Here is an 8,672-nt window from a genome sequence, read left to right on the forward strand (position 1 = left end):
ATATATATATATATATATATATATATATATAGTTGCTCCCAAAGTCCTCCTCCTCAATTTGGGATGATTCGTTGTCTATTCAGGTATTCCACAGTTGCAGGGTACATCAAGTTGATTGTGGAGATTTAATTCTCTGCTCCTGAGCCTGCCTGGGAGGGATTTCCCTTTCTCTTCTTTGTTCGCACAGCTCCCAGGGTTCAGCTTTGGATTTGGCCCCGCCTCTGCGTGTAGGTCGCCGGAGGGCGTCTGTTCTTCGCTCAGACAGTACGGGGTTAAGGGAGCCGCTGATTCGGGGACTCTGGCTCACTTAGGCTGGGGGGAGGGAGGGGCACGGATGCGGGGCAAGCCTGCGGCGGCAGAGGCCGGTGTGCAACGCCGTGCGTTCTCCCGGGGAAGTTGTCCCTGGATCCCGGGACCCTGGCAGTGGCGGGCTGCACGGGCTCCCAGGAGGGGAGGTGTGGATGGTGACCTGTGCTCACAGCAACCCCAGTCCTCTCCCTGCGATCCAACCGAAACCGGAACCTCAGTTCCCAGCCCCGGCCGTCCCGGGGGGTGAACAGACAAGATTTTCGGGCTAGTGAGTGCCGGTTGGCACCGATTCTCTGTGCAGGAATCTCTCTGTTTTGCCCTCCGCACCCCTGTTGCTGCGCTCTCCTCCGCGGCCCCGAAGCTACCCCCCTCCGCCACCCACAGTCTCCCCCACCGAAGGGGCTTCTAGTGTGTGGAAACCTTTCCTCCTTCACAGCTCCCTCCCACTGGTGCAGGTCCCGTCCCTATTCTTTTGTCTCTGTTTTTTCTTTTTTCTTTTGCCCTACGCAGGTACGTGGGGACTTTCTTGCCTTTTGGGAGGTCTGAGGTCTTCTGCCAGCGTTCAGTAGGTGCTCTGTAGGAGTTGTTCCACGTGTAGATGTATTTCTGGTGTAACTGTGGGGAGGAAGGTGATATCCACGTCTTACTCTTCTGCCATCTTGAAGCTCATTCTAAAGTTAGTCTGTTAATGGTAAAATTCTATTACAATAATCATCTTTCCATTTCTTAGTTCTGCCTCTTATGTGAGTGTTATTTGTGGGAACACTTTTAAATCCAGCACGAATATCCCCTTGAACCTGGTCACTATTCCTCCAATGTGCCTTGCATTTTTACTGTCCCCACATCTTGACTCATGCCTTTCCCCTTGCCCCTCCCCTCCCCCCCCACTTTATGGCAGGCACTCCTGATCTTACCCCCTCCCTCATCCATTACATCATCTCCATCCTAGGAGCCTCAGCCTCTCTGTGAAGCTTACCCAGTCCATAAATTTCTGGGTCCTCTGGACTCACAGAATTTACTATCCTTGTCTTTTTTAGCCATTGGTTCTCCTGCACTGCCTTGTGACATATTTTAATCATTATTTAGTTATATTCTTGCCAACTCTTTGTGAATTTGTCTTCATTTCCCTGATTAAATAAACTATACTCTCCTTAGGGATGGATCCTGTGCTGTGTATATTGCAATGGTTGAAGAAATACTTGCAAATGGAGAGTCAAAATGCCTAGCTGACTTAAAGGCTTGAAGTTGGACATGCATGGATTTAAACAACTGTGGGTGGGTTATTATCTTTATCTGTCACGTGGGGCTTATAATGGCATAGTGTTGTCATTATGTTAAATGTAGTAATTGCTATTCACCAACAGTTAACAGCACATAGCAAGGAATACATTCACAGCTGTATGTTTATTCAACAAATAGTAATTGAGCACTTGCTGGGTGCTTAAGACATGGCCAAAAAAAAAAAGAAAAAAAAGAAAAAAACCAGTTATAATCCTTGTTTTTGTGAAGTATACCTACTGGGTGGAAGAGGCAAAAAAGATGAGTGTTTGCTATTGTAATCTGTTGTAGGAACAAGATATTTCCTGGTCCTCTTGTCTTCTGTTATTATTCAAGTCGATGATGGCCACCTTCATTTTACATACTGTGGGGCATCCAGAGCTCTCCCAGGTACTCCTGCAGATCCCTCAGGTGACTTAAGGTCTTCTGCTCACCTCTCTCTCAATCTCTGCTCCCTCAGATTTCTGGCTGCCAGCTGAGGTCGAGACTCCTGTCTACACCGGGGTGTCCCAGGCAAGAACACAGCCTCTTCCCCTTCTTTTGCTCACTTTTACGAAGTGTTGGGGGAAGAGAGAGATGGACTAAAGCTAGTGCAGAACAAAAGCCAACCTCAAGCTGAAATATGGCAGATTAAAGAAGGCCACAGTCTTTGACATTTTCCCATGGAGAGGTGGGGCCTCTGTCCCCTCCCACTGAATCCAAGTGGGCCTGTGACTGCTTTGACCAGTAGAATACAGTGAAAGTGATGCTGTGACAGATTCCAACGCAGACCTGCAGCTTCCACTTCCTGTCTGTTGGAGCTCTTGTGCTTGGAGCCTGAGCCACCATGCAAGACATTGGACTGCCCTGTGGGAAACTCCACATGGAGAGATGTGAAACCCATGAGACGGAGAAACTCACAGTGGCTAGAGGAGAGGTTTACTTGAGCCCAGCCTCCCAACAGGTGGGTGAAGCCGTCTTGGACCCTCCAGACCAGACCAGTTGCCAGCTGAATCCCATCCAGGGACCCCATTCAATGCCTTTTTGGAGCAGAGGAATCAATAGACCTGCAGATTGTAAACATAATGAAATGTTCATTATGTTACCCTATGGGGTTTGGGTGCTTTGTTACCCAAAAATACACCATCAGAACATCAGATAATATTCCTTGTGGCCAGGTCTCACCCTCTGTGTCTAGACCCAATCCCAATTTTCTTCATCTCTGAGCCCCGAGACTCCCTGGTCTACCCTGTAAAAACAGAAAATTGAGTCTCTGTTTCAATTACTCCTGCTCCAGACTGTTTAGATACCAGGTGCCTATCTTTGTTTAAATACAAACTTCCATCAGGGAATCTCCTAAACCAATGTTGTCAACTTTGGGCCTACACTTCTAAAATATTTGAAATAATAGCTTTTCTCTATCGTCCCACATCAAATTCTCTAAGAGGTACCCTCTCACCTCCACTAAAACAGAACTCGAGGGATGGCTTGGGTAGGTATTTCTCCAAGCCACGCAAATAAATACACAATCTATATAACACCAATGTGCTTGTTATACAAACACAGCTTTAAGACACCCCCCCCCAGTACCACTGTCCATGCAGCTAGATGCCTGCTCATAAGCCCCTTTTATGGAGTAATTTGGGATTGCTAATTCTCCCTCACTAAGTATAAGGTGAAGAGGACAATAAGATATTTATATGCATCCTGTACAGAGCAAATACCAGGAGTGTTGATTTTAATTCTTCAGATTACATTATTCTAGTTATTAGGCTTTGATTAATTATGTATTCCTGAAGAGCCTGTGCTGTATACTGGTCACCTGCCTAAGGAGTGCACACAGGTGTGCAAACAACTGTCTAAATGGGAGGAGCCACAGCAGGTGAAGGAAGGATGCCTTGACCCACTCCTTCTGGTCTTGATGGGCAGGTTTTTAGCTGCCCCCTTAGTCCATAAACCAATATTCAGTCTTGCACAGCTTAGAGACATAACCCCCAGAAAAGGGTTAGAGCTTTCTACTTCCAGAGCCTGTTGGGTGTACCAGGAAGGGCGTTCCCTCAGCTGTTTTCCTAAATGTAAGTTGAAGGAATACACAAAAAGAGAAGGACAAGTGGGAGTGTTTGACATGTTATGAGAGTGACTACAGCTGGACCAAGCCAGGTCAAACAGTGGGGCAGAGGGGACCATAAAAGTCTCCAGGCAAGACACCACGGACATGAGTGAGACATGGCCTCAGGCCCAGGCCTGCCCGGGTCACCCTGTGTAATCTGCTCCATATTTCATCCTTGTCATGAAGGGAAGCCTTCTATTAAGTGCCTAACCATTGATTTGAAAGCTTGTGACCTCAAGGCAGCTCCCATTTAAGAAGTCCTGCCCAAGGGCCTATATAATCTTTGAAAGCTCTATGTATCTTCTTTCCTGTCTTAGTACTGGCTTAACACTTAGTATCACAATTAAATAAAAAACAGAAAAAGAAAACACATCAGGGCAACTGACACAGGCCAGTAATCAAATAAATGCACTTCGTTTTGAACTAACTCAATTGCAAATAAAGTGAAACAAATAAGGGGTGAAATATATATCTTAATTTAAAATCTAAAAAAAAAACCTGTTTTCTAATGTCTTATTTGGCTTCCTATGGCTACATGAAAATACTTCCCCAAAAAGCACTCCTAATGCAGGTAAGTGAAGCCAGTACACTCACTTACTTACCTCCTTCATTTGGTCATTAAACAAAAGCAAAGCAAAAAGTGCTATTGTTTATAACCTTTAAATGTGCAACAGGATACTGTAGCTGGTAGAAATTACCTGAGGGTATGTGCACACTTGCAGAATGAAATGGAAAGTGAGGCCATGATCTCAATAATTCAAGTGGGCTGAATAGTTCCTCCTAGAGATCAGCAATTTCTTAAATCATCACACTACTGTAGCTGTCCTGGCTTCCAGGGCTTTGTAAATCCAGGATCATTGTGTGTGCGGTTGCAAGCTGCCTGGTATGCATGAGGCATTAAAAAATGCAAGGTTTGCTGTGAATATTCTCGTTCTTCTGATTTTGTAATAACCAGGGCAGGCTAAACATTCACTGTATTAAGACCATGCATGTGCCCCCAGACCTAGTTCTTTTCCTAGTGTGGCTTTATAAATGCTGGTGATAAACCAAGTCTGATTTACATGATGCATCTTATGTGGAAAAGGTCTGTGACTCTAGGTATCTGGTCAACCTTGAGAAATGACAGCACAGCTAGTATAATGACTTTTGAAGATAACCATTGCTAATTTGATGATTACCAGTTGCCATTAAATACACTGTAATATTATTGTGTCTTATTTTCTAGGCGATTCTGATATCATTAGAAGCATGCCAGAACACACTGGTGAAAAGTAAATCACGCAAAAATTTTCTTTAATAAAATCTGGCCAGGGCTTCCCTGGTGGCGTAGTGGTTGAGAGTCCACCTGCTGACCGGGTTCATGCCCCGGTCCGGGAAGATCCCACATGCCGCGGAGCGGCTGGGCCCGTGAGCCATGGCCGCTGAGCCTGTGCGTCCAGAGCCTGTGCTCTGCAACGGGAGAGGCCACAACAGTGACAGGCCCGCGTACCACAAAAACAACAACAACAACAACAACAAAAAGAGCCCAGTCTGTTGACACAGGCTTGCTTGTCAGCCTCTCAGATGCTTGATAATAAAATGACTAAAAGAAACACAAGGACTGGCGAAGGTAAGAGAGGCAGGGTTAGTAGTTATTGTTGTCCATTAATGTTCTTTCCCAAAGGCATTATTTTGCTCCACATTCTAGACTTTCTTCTTACAGATGTCAGAAACATATTTGCTACAATCATAAAAATGTCACTGGGATCAGAGTGACTCAGCGTCCTCCTTCCTTATGACTCCCAAGTTGTTATTAAGGCAATACTAATGTATAAAGGCCAGGCTCAGTATGCTGCCTGGAGTCTTATTTTTCATCTTCCTCCCACCAACAAATCTATAGACCTACCATCATGTGCATCCATCTTCCCTGCTTTCCTACTACAGTGAACAAAACTGGTAAATTCCTCTGCTTGCGCTCTGGGTCCCATCTCCTACTCCCTTCTCAGATATCCTACTCCTCACTTAGTTTTCTCTCTCTCCTCTCTCTCTCTCTCTCTCCCGCTCAGATACTTTTATCCCTCCCCACCACGTTATTCATGTCAGTACACAAACCTGATCCATCTTTCAAAGGCACCTCTTTACCTCTTACTCAACTCTAGCTAAAACCTCTGCATCTTTTTCTCCTGTTTCCTGTGAAACAAGTTATAAGACTCACTGTCTGAATTGAATCACCTAGCCCCCTGCCATCTCTTCATCCTGGTCCCATCTGTCCCCCATTCTTACCACTCTACCCTCTTGCCAAGGACCGTGCCCCACCTCCACTGCCAAATTCAGTGGCACTTCTGTGTCATAGCCACCAGACCTCTTTGCAGCCTTAGGCACTGTTCCTTCCTCCTTTTCGATACACACCTCTCTCTCGATTTCTGACGCTGTGCTCTCCTGCTCTTTTCCCCACCACTCTGGGATCCTTCTTCATCACTTTTGCTGTCTCCGGCTCCTGCCCTACACAACAACCATATACTGCAGTGTCTTTGAATAGGACTTTAGCCCTGCTTCTCCATCTACGCTCCCTTCTTAGGTCTGATCGGTTAAGTTCACATTTGTAAATATCACCCGTTCTTTCTAGTCCAAAATTTTATCACTAGTTCAAATTTCTCCTCTGAACCCAGGGCTTATATAATCAATTTCCTGTTTAGTACCTCAATTTAAATATCTTATAGACATTCCAAACTTCTAAAACATCAATGACCAAAACAGCAGCCTGGTTTCCACCCTCCATTATCTGTTTCTCCCTGAGTTTTCTGCACCTCATTATATGACATCTTTGCCCACTGATTGATCAAACAGGAAACTTAGGTGGCCACACTTCATTCCTCCTACCCTCCATATCCAACCAGCCACCAAGCTCTATGTGTTACTTTCCTATTCCTTCTCTAACAAATTACCACAAACTTGTGGCTTAAACAATACTCATTTATCATCTTACAGTTTTAAAGGCCACAAGTCTGACATGAGTCTCCCTGGGCCAAAATCAAGGTGTCAGCAGGGCCATGTCCTTTTTGGAGGCTCTAGGAGAGAGTCCATTTCCTTGCTAATTCAGGTTGTCAGCAAAATTGTCTTCCTTGTAGTTGTTGGACTGAGAGCCCTTTTCCTTGTTGGCTACCAGCTAAGAGTCTTTCCCAGTTTCTAGAAACCACCTACATATCTTGGCTCACAGCCCCCTTCCTCCTTCTTCAAAGCCAGCAATTGTGGGTAAAGTTCCTCTCATGTTTCAAATCTCTTCTTCCATTGCATCTCTCTAATTCAGCTGCAAAAGATTCTCTACTTTTAAGGGTCCATTAGAATGGATGCACTCATATCCTGGCAAGATCCAGGATCTCCCCATCTCAGTGTCTGTACTCTTAATCACATCTGCAAAGTCCCTTTTTCCAAAGAAGGTAACATATTCACAGGTTCTGGCAATTAGGCATAGACATCTTCAGGAGGCCATTGTTCTGCCTACCACAGCCCATCTGTTCTGCACCCAACACATCTCAGATCAGTTCACACTTCTCTCTCCACTCCCACCACCCGCATCCTTCCACCATCCTCTGTTACTGGGCAGATCCAATGGCCTCCTCCTGTTCTTTCTGCTTCCACTCTTACTATTCCAATGCGGTTCCTACACAGCAGGCAAAATAATATTCTAAAACCTTAGGCACAAAATATTCTCCTATCTCCAGCTTAACCCTTCACTGTCTTCCCTTTATTGTTGAGACCAAAATTCAAATGCAAAAAAGTCTTTGTGATCTGACCCCGCCTCCCTCTCCAGCGTTCTTTTCCACCACTCAGCCCCTTGCTCACCAGACTGTGGTCCTTCCTGTTCTCAGAGGATTCTTTACCTTTTTCCAGCTTCTGAAACGCTTGGCTGCATCTCATCCTATAGGCAGCAGACCAAACATTGTCTCCTCAGATCTGCCTTCCCCAACCAACCTAAGCTAAATCCCTGATCTCACTCCATCCCAATTACAGGCACATTACTTTATTTATTTCCTAACATAACCACGATCACAATTTGTATTTATTTCATCTTTCCATTTATATATTAATATTAAGTGTTTATTGTCTCACTCCCCAAGTTGAGCAAAATGAAGGGGCCCTATTCTGTCTACGGCGCCATCCAGTCTCTGTGGTGAGTGGTGCAGTGTCTCACACCCAGCAGGCAAGCAATGATTGTTTGTCAACTGACTGAATGAAGGAACCAATGCATTAGGGCTATTCTCCGAAAGAAACCACAGTGAGTCACAACCACACACTCAGCAGGTGAGGAAAACCCTCACTAGGGGGTTTATGCATTCCGTTGTTTTATGAGTGAAAGCAAGGGAAAATAAATCTGCTAATAACCAAGAATACTGCCCAGATCCTGGAAAGCAGAAAACCAAACCAAATGAACAGGAAAAAAAAATATTTCATCTGCCTCAAGAACTAAGAGCACCAGAATTCTTTGCTTTGAGGTAAGCAGAAGTGAGGTAGAGAACAGATGACATGACTCTGAGCTGGTATTTTAAACTCCTGAAGATCCAGGAGGAGTATTACCAAAGCGATAGATGGTCCTGATCACCAATGGACCCAAACAAACAGTTATTGCCATGAGCTCTTGAGTCCCCATGCTTAGTATTCAAGGGCATGTGGATGTAACTGTGTGAAGTCTTCTTTATTATTGGCTTTTACAGTTCTGTCTTGTCCTTCTAGAGACAATTTTTTCATTGCTTCAGAAAAAAAAAATAAGAAAATATCTGCTTTACTCAGACAGTTAAGGTCTATATTGCTTGGGTATTTGGCTTCCATCACCACACACATCTTTTCTGAGACACCTCCACGGCTGAGAGTTTTCATCTAAAATCGTTTTCTATGTCTGTGCTCCTATCCTGGCAAACATTTCAGAAGGTGCTGCTTGATCTGTCTTGCTACACATCTAGAGAAGCTGTTCTCCACTGGGGTCATTTTACTCCCCAGGAGACATTGAGCATTGCCTGGA

At 44.9% G+C, this 8,672-nt stretch overlaps 1 non-coding gene across 1 annotated transcript; it reads left to right on the top strand.

The window, feature by feature from the left end:
* Positions 1-4,592: 4,592 nt before the first annotated feature.
* Positions 4,593-4,723, top strand: LOC132425142 (small nucleolar RNA SNORA72). The gene has a single exon (XR_009519345.1). It is a non-coding gene; the product is annotated as a small nucleolar RNA SNORA72 (small nucleolar RNA).
* Positions 4,724-8,672: the final 3,949 nt, after the last annotated feature.

This window comes from Delphinus delphis, chromosome 4, assembly GCF_949987515.2.
Source record: "Delphinus delphis chromosome 4, mDelDel1.2, whole genome shotgun sequence".
NCBI lineage: Eukaryota > Metazoa > Chordata > Mammalia > Artiodactyla > Delphinidae > Delphinus > Delphinus delphis.